General features: G+C 38.6%; 1 long non-coding RNA gene across 1 annotated transcript; it reads left to right on the forward strand.

The window, feature by feature from the left end:
• Positions 1 to 1,010: 1,010 nt before the first annotated feature.
• On the forward strand, positions 1,011 to 10,001 carry LOC139446825 (uncharacterized). Its single transcript, XR_011651934.1, has 3 exons — positions 1,011 to 1,094; positions 8,808 to 8,970; positions 9,648 to 10,001. It is a non-coding gene; the product is annotated as an uncharacterized lncRNA (long non-coding RNA).
• Positions 10,002 to 15,423: the final 5,422 nt, after the last annotated feature.

Consider the following 15,423-nt stretch of genomic DNA (forward strand, 5'->3'; position numbering starts at 1 on the left):
TCACTGCAATTGTCATATCACATGATATTGCTGGAATATTGCTAAAAGCGGCGTAAAACCATACTCACTCACACACTCTTACACCTACAGCGCCTCAACTTAGTTTAACGTGTAATTGTACAGTAGCACAAGGTAATGTGAAGAGTTATCTCCCCTCTATCATTTTTCCCACATTCTATGTTGATCCTCACAAACCAAAAGCGAAGACGGTGTGATATTTGTTAAGCTTCTAAACAATTGTTGATGGGTTTTTACACCATGGGCCTGAAAATAAAAGGGCATTTGTCTGTAGCAAATAAATCATTAAATGAGCGAAGTAGTAGTTGATCAGTTTTCCTCTCTTGATACGAGATCAATTTTAGTGGCTGTTTCTCCGTCACATTTGCAAATGAGTACACATCTTTCAAAAATTAAAAAAAGGTAATTTTCATGTTTACCGTCAGCGTGTTCCGTTATTGTAGGAAACTATAATGCCAACTATCACATATAATCAGGGATACAATATCTTTTATAAACATCTTTAAATGGAACCTAAAACTAGTCACAACTATTAATCTGCTCTCCCGGCAGACGCTCCACTAGACCACAGAAGCGGTCGCTATAGGTCCTTGTACGAGTAGTGATAAATGGTCACACGGTAGTGTAGTATACAGTTCGTGTGACGGGTATGCACAGTGTGTTTTTCAAATAGTAATCCGGCGGTTGCCTATTTAATCGATTCTGAAGTAGAGGGCTGGTCCATAACTTATGAGCAATGTGTTATATGTCTCAGACACAATCCTAACTTGGACTTTATTCCTTTTTGCGATAAGAGTGTCCATGTAGCGTGCAAATGTAATATGAGATTAAAAGTCAATTTGTTAATAACCTACAACGTGTGTGCGTACAGTAATATGAGATCCCCAAACAACGCTGTGTACACAAATATATATACATGTACGTCCTGGTGGTCCACAATTGGTTCATGTACACTGCATTCTAGGTATGTTTGTCACAACAGAAACGACTCACCATAGTCTGTGCGGGACGTTTTAGACTCGACAGTAGGGAGAGAAAGTTCATCTTATTGATTGTATCATTGCTTTGGATGAAAGGTGAGCGAACAACATTATACATCTGAGTAAACTTGAAATCAGAGCTAAATGCAATTTTACTGTGATCATTATTCAAATAAGTTACTTGTATACAATTAGAAACAATTGTTTTGGGTTCGGTTGTCACCAACTTTGGAACAGATGCTTCACACACCAGTAACACAAGTGCATTCCGAGTATCATTATCACAGCGCCAGTTCGTGTCATCACAGTGATAACATTTTACGACTTCAGTCAGAAGTACATGATTATAAACCCTGTAGATATATAACTGTATTTAATCAGCTCTGTAAACAGTAAACCTTTACGAAGTAGCTTTACACTGCCTATCACTGCGCTCACTGGTGCTGTATTGTTTGTTTGTTTGTTGTTTAACGCCGCACTCAGCAATAGTCCAGCTATTTGACGGCGGTCTGTAAATGATCGAGTCTGGACCAGACAATCCAGTGATTGGCATTATGAGCATCGATCCACGCAATTGGGACCCATGACATACATCAACCAAGTCAGCGAGCCTGACAAACCGATCTCGTTAGTCACCTCTTACGATAAGCATAGTCGCCTTTTACGACAAGCATTGGTTGCTGAAAAGCTATTCTACGCCGGATCTTCACGGCTCTCATTGTACAGTAATGCCACTGGACATGGAGCCCTTCGAGCCTTTCGGTAAGGCACAGGAGGTAAGGCATACATGTGCACAGAATACCAATATATTAGTTACACTGTTTATATCTTGGCCCTCGCATTTTGCATCACGTCTAGGATACCTGCCAGCTCCTAGTCATATTTTCACTTATCACACCTTCTCGTGTACCTTCTAGTCGCGTCACTTCTTCCTGTGTTACTACTAATCATGTCATCATTACATCATCTGTTTTTGTGTAGTTCCTTATCATGTCGCCATTATACCACAGCGTCTGTAGATCCCAGTCACGGGGATCCCAGTCACGGGGTCAACTGCAGTATTTGGGTCCCCACTTCGGGGGTTTCCGTAAGGCAACCGCTGCCTTCGGCAGTTTTAGTATGGAAGCTGCCGAAGGCAGCTTCGCTTATATATAAGCGCGCACGCGCAATCGTGCCGAAATTCGTTAGGAGGCACTTTTTAGCAAAAAGGACCCCAAAAATAGCTGGACGTGAAAAGTATGGTAGAGTTTTACGATAGAAAGTGAAGCCGAATTATTGTACTGTCAACTTCTTGTTGTTTGTGAGCGGGACATAATTGACGTAAGACGTCACGTGTCTGATCATGTGACTTTCCTTATATGGACTCGTTACTACGAAAGCAACTTCGCTCATAACTTGTAAATTCATAAAGTGTGGCTTGTACAAATAAAACAGAGTCGACTTGGCGTACAGTGAAGACATCTTTGCATAGGTATGGGGCGAATGCGGGAATGTATGACAATTATTTTGTTCAAAACATTATCAGAAAAGAAATATTTCAGTTGTTCAATTGATCAGTTTCTAAGTTCACCGGCCGTGTTTACATTTATTAAACTTAGGAAGCAAAATGATCGTTTAAGAAAAAGATGAAAAAGAAGCAGAAAAAGAAATTGAACTAGGTTTAGATGGATCCACAGACTTACGTCCTAGAATCTATATGACAGTCAAAACGAATTCAACGTTTCAAATGATTTGTTTGAATGAGAAAGTATCTATAGATGATCATTTTCCTATGAAAATTCACATGCTTTCATGAATGAAGTTATACTATATTGCGATTTATTTGAAAAGGGGGGATCCTCCCCTTTACCCCCCGTATTTTCTTCAAAAATGTCATAAAGGTGGGGTTGTACCTGCCTTGAACCCCGCTGTGTTGTCCGCCCAACAAAATATATTGTTCAAGTAACAAAATGAACTTACCGTCGTGCGATTTATTTGAAAAAAGGGGGGTGTAACCCCCCTTTACCCCTCATTTTTACTTTAATATTTCGACAAGGGGGGACAAATCCCCCTTGTACCTCCCGTGTGTTGTCTGTGTAAGAAAATACTGAACTGCAGACAGCGTTCGGTAGAAAAATGGCGGCCAACAAATCCTCTCGCTTCAACCGTAAATAACGATGCGTGGAACGTTTTTCATTCGACAACTTCCGTAAACACGTAAAAACATTCCTTCCGAAGTGGGGACCCAAATACTGCAGTCTACCCAAGGTGACATACAGGCACATTTGACCTAAGCCTGTACAACTGCCATAACTCATTTTGATAACGACTGAAGGCTCAACGATTTTATTCAGGCAGGACGTCATTCATAGCGATTTTCAACTGAATACTAATCTTGAAACTGTTACCTGACAATGCATACTGCATTTGCGTTGCCCTCTTTGTATATTCCACTTTCATCTGCTCTTTGACAAAGATCTGGACTCTATAAGTGCTGTATCATCATGGGCGATTTAAAATGGCATCACCATCTATGGGGAAGTCCAAGTACAAACAACAAGGGGAAAGTTATTGACGATTTCATGTCTGATAATAATTAAAGTGTATATAATGACGGTTCAAGCACCTATTTACATCCTGCCACTGGAATTTATTCTGCCCTTGATCTGTCCCTCACAGATTCAAACCTTAACAATGAATATGAATGGTCTTTGCATGATGACCTGTGTGGAAGTGATCACTTCCCTACTGTCCTAAAAGCTGTAAAACCGGATGATGACCAACCTTCATTATGGTGAAATTTTACTAAGGCCAGTTGGTCCTTTTGTATGTGCTCAAAATATGAAACCTGACATTTTCAGAAATTTACCAGATCCTATCCAGTTGGTTTCGAGTCAACTGAGTAATGTTGCTGACCAAACAATTACTCTGCAAGTCCCCATATTCGTAAACTGTATTAAAAGCAAACAAGTAAGAAAGAATAGGAAGAAAGTCGAAAAATATTCCAGAAACATCATTCAGTGTTATACAGAACTATGTCTCCCATTTTAGATCACGCACATCCATGGCCAAGGTAGGAAACATGGTACAAAAACAAAAGGCAAAAGTTCCAAATTGTCTGTACATCATCGTAAAGAAGATAACATATAAACTTGGCAAAACATTCTTCATCGTCAAATAATGTTTCTAGGTTTCAGAGATATCAGAAACAACAGGAAAAGAAATCAGTAATTTTTGATTATGATAAGGGTATAAAGATGAAGATTGCAACAAAGCATTTTCGTTGCATAAGCTACATACCGCTCTTGAGCAATCTTGTGATACTGGAACAGGTATTATAACTATTATATCAGTTATTGAAGCATTTGCCTCAGTCATGTCTTGAGACATATTTTGTGACCAAATATTGAAGTCAGGGAATTTCCCTCCTTCGTGGCATATATAATGTCCTTGTTGTCCCCATTCCAAAACCTGGCCGGATCATTATAATCATGATCAGGCAATATTTTCTGTCACATTATCAAGTATTAATGTAAAAAGTCTTCCAAAGGTTTTAAGTGATTCAGTACATGGATCATTTTTCTGGGCTGAATTTGATATATCTTGTGGTAGAAATGTGCGTACCAGAGAGGGCAGTTGCAAATCTGTCTCAATAAAATGGTCCCTTGAAAATAGGTTTATATTTTTTAAATCAAACATTAATTTTTAATTATACATTTTCGCAGAAAATGTTGGCCACATGTAGACCCTGAACTCACCTTGAATGGCAAGCTTGCAAGTGTGTGCAGGAATTTTCAGGGGGTCAAAATTCCATAAATTGAAGGAAAAATGCATAATTTGACAAAATTGGCTGTAACATTTTTATTAAGTCATTAAACTATCCAAATTATGTCTTTGATTACAGGTAATATGTTCGGTTATCTGAATTTGTCTCATATTTTGTCTTTGTACAGGCTATAGGCAAACCAAGCAAATCTAGGACCTTTGGAGATTTGGCTGATGATTTCAATTGGAATGTGCTGGGAACCCCCTGAAAATTCCTGCACACACTTGCAAGCTTACTACCCAATCAAAATTGTGTACAGATACCTCCTTTATGCAAAAGAAAAGGTTTGAGGTGTACAGGAAAATGTGGGAACGAAAATCTTGTTTTTCACCCCTGGCCAACTGACTAAAAGCAAAATGTCTGAAGTCACGCGATTTGTTGAAAGTCGTGTCACATTCAAAGTGGGAAGGGGATCAGACAGTCCTCTTGCACTTGTACAGGTCGCTAATCCGTTCCAAACTTGATTATGGCTCCATCGTCTATGGTGGAGCATGTAAAAGTAATTTTACAACACTAAAAACTATCAATCAACAGTGACTTGAGGTTTTGCCTTGGAGTCTGTAGAACTTCTCCTGTTCATAATCTGTATGTGGAGGCAGATGAAGCATCCTATAAGCAACGCCTTCTGAAATTATCTTTACAATACGTCACAAAATCAGGTATTAATCAGTCGAATCCAACTTTTGATTGTGTATTTAATTCTCTTTACAAATATATAATTACCACAAGACATGATCTCTTCTTCCACCACTCGGAATCAGAATAAAATGTGTCATTTCAGCTGTGAATATTAACCTTCAGGATATAGCCCCCATTCGGCTTTTGTCATCGCCTCTTTGGCAAATAGTAAGGCCAAATGTAGACCAGGCATTAACTAAACTTAAGAAATCAGAAACCAACCAACTTATTTATCAACAAGAGTAAAATCGATAAAAGAAACACAAATGACACTTACAAATCTATATTAACAGATGGTTCTAATGATGGTGGTGCAGTTGCTAGTATCAAATTATGGTGTTTATATATGGTTACCTATGGTATATAACACATCGAGGTCGGGGAGTAACACACAAGATGACAAGACAAATCCTGAACATACATCCAAGCGTTGTTCCGGTGTAGCTAAGCTGAGAATGCAATATTTGGTATCCTACTCTGATATTATACGGGTAAATTTGTTCCAAATTGTGCAAAAGAATTTCACCTGGTGACATCACATGTTAAGAAGTACTTCAAGAGATGTACTGGAACATGTGTTAGAAGATTATAGTGGAATCAGGCACACGTACCTAGAACATATACCGGATTAAAGGTTTTAACTTGGTTTTGTCGGGATATATGACGTTCGATTTGCCATGGATTGATCCATATTCTCCCAATACCAATTATTGATACCTCATTGGAGTGGTAGTTATATATAGCCCACTTCCTATACCACTGTCATTGAATCCGGAACTATAACTTCAAGTTTACCAGATAACAGCTCAATTTACACAGCTTAAGCAACTGCCATTTTAACAGCTCAAAAACTATCAATAACCAATCTATATATAAACAGTACATACTATTTCAGATTCTCGTTCATGTTATTCCGGGAAAAGCCGAAAAGCGACTTGTGCCCCTCTCATGATCATTTTTGCGACCGGGTTCCATCTTAGTGCAAACGGGCGTACCTAAAATCGTTACGTAATGCTTCACATATATTTCCCCATATTTTACATACATTTCAGATGCAATTTAAAACATATCGGGACGTGCGGAATTATACAGTATGATTGAACACATTTTACTGTGTCTTGGGTATATCTATATGTAAATCAAACATTATTTCAGGGATTCTTTGACGAAGAAAGAACTTGAAATCATACACGCATTCTGATTCGTTTGTCGTATTTTCGCACATAACATTCATCGATAGGGGGACGAGTCTTCTTGCAGGTTACGGAAAGGGGTGAGTGGTGACGAATGCTGCATGGGTGGCACTCGGACGATTGAGGGAACATCGTATGCGGGCCCGAGGACCCTACCGTGGCGTATCGATAATGCAACAACACCAATGGGACAGATTGAGATGGGCCAGGGGGGTTGTCCACAGGCAGGTGCCGATCTGGGAACGAGTTTTTTTCTGTGATGAAAACAGGTTTTGTCTGCTCATGGTCAGCAACGTGTTTACAGGCGTCCAATGTGAAGTCCAAGTGTATGGAGGAGGTGGTGTCATGGTCTGTGGAGACCCGTGAAGATCCGGGGTAGAATAGGTCTTCAGCAACCATGCTTGCCGTATAAGGTGACTATGCTTTTCGTAAAAGGCGACAAACGGGATCGGGTGGTCAGGCTCGCTGACTTGGTTGATGCATGTCATCGATCCCAAATGCGTGGATCGATGTTCACGTTGTATATTACTGGATTGTCTGGTCCAGACTCGATTATTTACAGACCGCCGTCATATAGATGGACTATTGCTGAGTGCGGCGTTAAACAACAAAACAACCAACCAACCAACCCTGGTCTGTGGAGGAATCTGTAGGGACTTATAAACAAGGTTGGTTATCATTCGAGACAACCTTTATGCACGGAGGTGTTGAGATTAGTTCTGCAACCCGTCTTCTGTCATGTCTTCACCGACAGCCACATGGTATACTCTTCCAAAGTGACAACCCTTGGCCCCATACCGCAAGGCTGACACAGGACTCCCTCAATAACATGAAGTCCTGTTTTGTCACGGCCCTCATGTTCTCATTACATCAACGCCATCGAGCATTTGTGGCATCACCTTATAAGGCAACTCAGAAGGCGATCGGTACCACCAGTCAACACATTCCAGCTAATGTCATCGGGCTCTTGACGTCATCTATGCGGCGACATATTGTGGCGTGCATTGATGAACATTTGGTTATTATTTTTTAATTTGACGTTTACACGATATACGGCTTTTCCATTGGACGAGAGGTCGGTCACATGATCGCGAAATTGACGTTCATAAGTGTATGATCGACACAATTTGACGTTCATACGTTTTTCACGAGACCGTGTTCTTGAAATGACGTAAACACTGACGGACTACTTCCACATTCCTGGGGAAACCCCTGGGAATTCCCTAGCACGAAAACATACATAAACATTATTTCTGATTATTTAGATCCTTTCATCTTGGTCTCAGCATTTCAGTATACATTGACAAACGTAAGAGAGCTACATCCAAAATATCGTCAGTATCGACTCGATCTGTGTCTAGGCAATCTACGAAATTATCTTGGTGTCTGTTTGACGCATCTTTAATCACCTTTCAATAATCGGTCAGTTGATCAATGATGACTAACACATATAACCGCCACAGGTTCATTAACAACTTCGGAAATCCTCGCGTCACGTTTATCGTGTCGGCCATTTTGACGTCTTGTACTTGATGTAAATGTATTATGACGTGCTGTCATTGTGGCTGACTTACTGAGGTAGTTCATGACAGACCTTTCTCATCTAAAGGGGATATTATATAAACACATGTGTTGCGTAAGATGTTTCTGTAGAGCAAGTTCTGCTACCATACGCTCATGTCACCTCTCTTTTTGGGGAACTATTTCATTCCGCGATATAGCTGGTTGTTGTTTGGCTGTCAATGTAAATATGAAGTCACACGTACTAAATAAAATTGTGTTCAGATCTTGGCCTACATCCTCTGTGGTAAGAAATTGTGATAAAAAATTATAAGAATTGACTTTCACTTTGTGTGAGTTCATTGGAGGATGAACCTTCATAGAGTGAGGGCCAAACATTGTATGACTCATCCAGTTTGGCCCTCACTCTATGAAGGTTCATACTCCAATGAACTCACACAAAGTGAAGGTCAATTCTTAAATGTTCCTCGAACAGTTTCTGATTTTGCAAAAGCACCACTCTCATTAATGTATATATTTTGAACAGGCAGCATGTCTTGGTATTTCTTCAGTAGTTTCTTCAATTATTTGTATTGTTTCTTTTGGGCGTCAGTTTACGTTATTTCCTTGTAGGTCCTCGTCCAGTAGAGTGCCATGGATGTCGGAAAGATTATTGGGTGGTCATTATTCGGCGTCACGGTGTCTGTAAGCATAATTTCTGCCTGCGTGAGGGCCTGGGCTAAGAATAATGTCAGGGTGGAGTCACACCCAGGGAATCTGGATAATGTCACACCAGGTATGTGTATTATTCATACCAATACCTTCTGTAGCCAATCACTACTGGTATGTGGAATGCTGCCATTATATATGCATTTGAAGGTCGATCATATATATGTATTATTCTACACAACATATGTACATGAAATTTCAGTTAGGTAATATTAAATACCACGACAAATACGACACTACCACCAGCCAATTATGAAAATCGTTTGTAATTTTGTAATTCAACCAGTATAATGTGTGTCAGTGAAAAACCCCATTTCACATACGAATGTGAGGTGGTAGGGTAATCTAGTGGTTAGGTCCAGTTATTTGATATATTGCTGTTCAGTGGACAAGCAGGATGTTCTGAAAATAATGTCTTGTCGGGTCCCAAAAAGCAACGTTTGTCTTGAAGCTCTGACTGAAAGTATATTCTTTCTCAAACATATATCTCCAGTCTATTACATAGATGTTCCCTCAAAACATAACCCGGGACTTTCTTCCCAACAGAAACGTATGCAGTACGTTCTATATATAACAGTCACTGTAAAAATATAGATTGTCCACATCTATGAAAGCATGTATAGATGACATTTGTTGTTTAAATGACACAAGTCCCACAAGAGTATAAAATGACAAATCTAAAACCTCATCTCCGCCAATACATACTGGGTAACTCTCATCTACGTCCTTCATTTTCTGTCAAAGACAACCTGACTTCCCCGCCGCCGTACCCAGGGACCACCGTGCCGACATCAATCTCGACATCACCAGCAGGGACACAGGCACCGTCCTCATCGCCTGGTACAGACAAGACCAGTCACTAGACCATCCATACTGCTTCAGAGCTGGGACAATATTTGTTTGATAAAACGTGATCCCAAGAAGTGTGAACTTTGACATACACACGGCCAGTAATGCCTTTCACATGAGGTCATTTTTATACAAAAACTATTTACACGAACCTGAAATTGTTGTTACGTTCATGGATGGAAAAGATAGATTAAAATTTGTCGCTTCATAAATAACCAATAAAACAAAGTGTCAAATGTAACCACTTGTTCTGACTGCTGATGGTTTGAACCTACAACGGCTCTGTACCGCACTGTCAATCATTCTTGAGTGAGGGCACTGTTGTCTGATAACTGATCAAAATGTTGTCTCACTGCCGATGTATTATATTGTGATATGCGAAACGGGGCCCAACTTAGGGTACGTGTATACCGTTACGCTATATTGACGTCACAATGCAATCTAATATGTTATGACGTCACTGTAGGTAATTTAATTTAGGTTTGAAAGTTTAATATAATATCTTAGGCTTATCTGCCTCAATCTGCCTCCTGTCGAAACTCAATGCCGAAAATGTACAAAAATAGCTAGGTACAAGTGTCGCATAAAAAGGGCCATTTTTGTCCCCATAGTGTCTCAGATCGCTGTACTTAAAGAAAAGAAGGGGCTCAAAGTGAAGCCCTTTTCCCTCTACATTCTCAACATAGTCTCTATCAGAAGTGTTTTGCTTGTGTTGGGTCCGACTTGGCCCTGGCAGTCAAAATCAACTTAAACCTCACAGATGTATCATCAAATGATATCTTTGGATTAGTATTATATCTACCTAAATACCACTTTATAATGTCACGGTACATCGTATTTAAAGAAAACAAGGTGCTCAAAGTGAAGCATTTTTACTGTATTTTCTTAAGAAATTTTATGTCAGAAGTGTTCGCGTATTTTTGTGCTTAAGTCACTTGGACATTGTTTAGCTTCATAAAGTGTTCATAAGAAACATGTCAGACAGCTTTGACAACATTGATGACTTAGTCTTATGAGATGTGTAAACCTTAGGGGAAATGAGCTCAAGTAAATACAGAAACAGAGGGTCTAAAATTGCCACAGTGTTAGGTCCGAAAGTCTATTTAGGATTTAAATTGTGATTAAGGAAGTAGAGGGTAGACAGAGAACAAGATAACAAATCTTAACAAAAACTACCTGCCAAACAAGTTCGTATCCGTAATCCGTCACAAACTGTGATGAACGCATAGTGTGTTCGATGAAGGAAATACAGCCCTTCAGATCTTTGTTTACTGAATACACCTTGACCTTTAATTTATAAGATATTGAAGCTACATTGCCGCCCATAGTTTAGAGGACAACATTTTTCACACATGGATGACTTCAACCTTGGCTCTCAACTAGTACAGGTAAACATGGCTATTAATGCTCATGTGTGTCAGGTTGCCCCAACCTCGCCGTCGTATCTGTACCCAAAACAAGTGCATAGTCTAAACTAGGCTACATATGCATTTCTTCAGCCGTTTCAATAATGCAGTGCGCTGTCACAGCATGCTGCGTAGGTCTGTACAGCACAATGTATTTTATTAGTAATTGGTCGATCCTTCATGAATCATATTTTTGCCATTCATTTCACATATGCCTCGGTAGAATTGAGGTAGGAGGGGGGGGGACTTCTGGTCAGATAACAAGGTATTCAGATATCCAGTAACTCGTTTATCCGGACAACATTTTAGAAAAAGCAATTGTCCGGATAAGCGAGGTTCGACTGTATATCGGGTGATACATGACAAAACAGATGTGTTAGGACCTGATTCGCACTTGCTGAAGGGAAACCAATGGACCCTGATTATAATACATTGGTTTCTTCTTCTTATTATTATTAAACATATTGTATTGTCCAAAAAGACAAGGGGATTGGGCACAAGTGAAGCACTTATTACCACCTTCTCCCTATATACAGTTATAAATAATATTGCATAATGAAAATTAACAATTTACAGTTGAAGCATCACATTGTGGAAACATAGTGCGCAGTATAAATTTATATACAGTGCTCATATGAAGGATATGTACAATGTGCTGGAAAGTGAAGACAGTGTGCATCTCATACATGCTAATAGTATACATGCTAGTGTTGTATATAGATTTAACAATATTAATGATTAACAGTTTGGAAACAATAATATGCTAGCTACTGAATCTGTTAGTCGTTTCTATAAATTTGTGTACAGACAAGAATATTTTTGTATTCAGGAAAACATCTAAGTTTGGATCACAAAAAAGAATACTATTTTGATTTTTTTGTCCTCCAAGATTATCGATAGCTGTCAGTAATGGCTCCCTAATATCATCATATAAGGTACATTGGAAGAAGAAATAGAATGAATTTTCACAAGGAGCTCCGCATTTACAGGAAATAGTATCAGATAATTAACACGAAAGAGGTTGGAATTTAGTGTGCTACAATTGTGTCTCAATCTAGTGTGCAATATGTTTGTAGAACCGCAATTATAGTGAATAGGTGGTGATGTAGGCTGCTCAGATGCGACAGCTTTAAAATAAGATATTGACGGACTATCCCTGATTCCTGATGATAGATAATTCCATTGGCCTAATGTATCTATAATATAAGACCTTTTAAACGTAGATGTCCGTGCAAATGGAACTACAAAATCATGGCGGTTTCTGAGATCATAACTGACCTGTGACACAGCTGGTGGTATAAGATCAGTTATATAATTACATACGAAGGACATGGCTTATTTATTATTTTATACATAGTTACAAGTTTGTTGACGTTTCTTCTATACGCTTGTATATATGTATCCACGTCACACACACCTAGAACAAGTACACTTATTTGAATATTACTAATATTACATGAATGTTACTGAGTAGTCAGTTATAGTTTATTTTTTTGCGCTTAATCGGCAACATTAAGCCTTTCACGAATATTACAACTTTGTAAGTTAACTTTCCTTTCCACAAATACCATAGCATGGTGACAGAGATGAACTTCTACACCAAGAGATGTGTCATTGACTAAAATCTGCTTTGTTAATTTGATTTCAAGAGATAACCTTCACCTGGAAGGAATTTATATTTGTGTTATTTCAATTTTTCTTTTCATATATATCCCTCTGAATTTTGAGTTTTGAAATAGCATGTCGCAGAAATAACTCCTGTTGGACCCTTAGACTTGGAAGAATACTCTTGTGCTTCTTGCTTTGTCAGACCAAACCCATACTGTTGAATTTCTCAAAAGCTTTAAAAGGGTTAAAGCTATTTTTGGAAGTATAAATGGGTTGATTGGTGACTACCACAGAAGTAGCAAATGGAGTTATGTCCGATGAAATTCTCTGTTTTGACTTGTGCTAATCGTTTCTGTGTTTTTCGGGTTTAACAACTAACTTGCCTTTGCGTGTGTTTGTTCCACCAGTGGTGCAGGATACGCTCACCTCTGTGCAAACACCTGTTATCCTCACTGTTTGATAGTAGTTTATACACGTAAGTATGTATAAGTTGTATGTCATCTTAATATATCACTTGTGTTATCCCTCTTTTTGGGGTGTACTACAAACATAAATCAAAGTTTCTTTTGAGCTATCATGAATATCATAAAATACTTAGCAAGTCTTTGCTTATCATTCCCTCTACTCCTACCAAAGGCTCTAATTGTGGCTAATTGTTACATATTCTTCACGAATACTGTAAATCATGAAACGTGTAACCAAATTAATGCGAGTTTGGACCGCTGGCTAGGCTAACATCTAGTTTCTGAAATGAACATATTTTACAAAATAAAAACAATTGTTTGATTATATTGATAAAATATATAACTGCAGTAATCTAGTCTTGCCAACTATGATTGACTTGCATCGGCTGTATTGGATATATTTGTTTCAGGAACTGTATGACAGGCCTAAAATGCGTCACGAAAGTAATGCGATTAACTTTGCTTTTGACCTGTAAAAGCTAACCAGCAAACGAAAGCACGGCTTGTCAAACATCCTTTTTCATATACTTAAGTAGAAGTATCACGATGGACAGTGCATACAACTGTTTGGCAAACAATATCAAGCAATATTTTAGATTCAGAATCAACATACCATGACATAACAGAATCATATATATTAAATTGTATATATTCATATTTGCCGCTATTCACGATAAATATATTTTACGGTCACTGAACTACTTGTATGTATAGATCATCTTATTTGTAAACAGTAGGCGGACGTATTATATATCTAACAGTTACAAAAGTCTGCTGAAATCTTCTATTTCTTTATTATGTAAAATGCTGTCAACATGAATAAATGCCAAATATTTCATAACACTCCAAATATAGTTGTCATAATGAACATAGTTTTAAAGTATATTTGTCACATGCAATAATACTGTCCGGTATTATTAGTAATATTTTCAATATCAACCACATATTGTGAGAATCCAGTAAAAAGGAACTGAGTAAAGCAGTGGTAAAATCTATCCATATATACAAAATTGTATATTTGGGGATATACCATATATACAAAATTGTATATTGTTGGATATACCATATATACAAATTGTATATTTTGTATATATTGGAATATTCCCTTGTGATACTTTCACTGGCCACTGACAAAGATTAACTAAATTAAAGAAACTAAATTAAATCCAGTATGACGTGATGATGTGTAAGCATACAGAATACTAAGAGAGCCCAACTTACTTCAGTTTCTGTACTGTACTTGCGCTTACCTCCTTTTCCATCCTGCGTATCATTCAACCTGTCGGATCGACTTGACCCGGGTTGTTAATAATCTTAAACATCACGACTGTAAAACAAAGTTGCTTACTTACTTACTTACTTACTTTGGAGATTTAACGTGCGCTTTCCGACTGATGCGTATTTCGCACACGGGCCCGGCCAGGCCATTTAATGTGTTTCCGAAAGATGCGAAAGTGGTCTGTGCAACCCAAGAGGGGGCTTTAGGGGTTGCTTATATTAAAAAAGGACTTTAATTTATGGCGTCTTTTAACCATCACGACAATAATACTGAGGGGTCCAAGTCAGTTTCAGGAGAAGTGTGTTTTCACAGACCGAGCTGCTCGGAGATGCAGCACGTATTCTCGCGGTATGGCAGATTACAACTGTCTTAGATAATCCTGTTTTCCTAAACACACTCATAGATAATAGAAGCATTAAGCAGGGTTGAGGGAGAGGTTTATCCTGAATACAAAGTGTCCCACCTTACCTTCTCCAAGTGTTACCCTGTGAGTATGATCCTTGAAAAAACCAACTAAAACCACACAATCCTTCCGACTCCGAAACAACCAATCAATATTCACGGCAGAACTAATGGGCATGGCCTCAGCCCTCCATAATCAAGAATCCAAAAACCACAAAAAAAATCCTGATACTTACCGACTCCCTATGTGGACTGCAAGCCCTCCAAAACAAAAATACCAAAAACCGACCTAAATTGATAAATCAAATACTAAAAAAGCTCCAACGACCTAACTAAGGCAGGCAAACAAATAACCTTCTTGTGGATACCCGCCCACGTAGGAATATACGGTAATGAAAACGCCGATAAAGCAGCTAAACTATCCCTCAAAATCCCAGGAATAAGCTTAAACCTACCCATCTCAAAATCAGAAATTAAAAGCGTAAACAAGCAAAAAATCACAAAAAATGGCA

Source organism: Haliotis cracherodii, unplaced genomic scaffold (assembly GCF_022045235.1).
Source record: "Haliotis cracherodii isolate W230 unplaced genomic scaffold, xgHalCrac1.p SCAF_6, whole genome shotgun sequence".
NCBI classification, from domain to species: Eukaryota; Metazoa; Mollusca; class Gastropoda; order Lepetellida; family Haliotidae; genus Haliotis; species Haliotis cracherodii.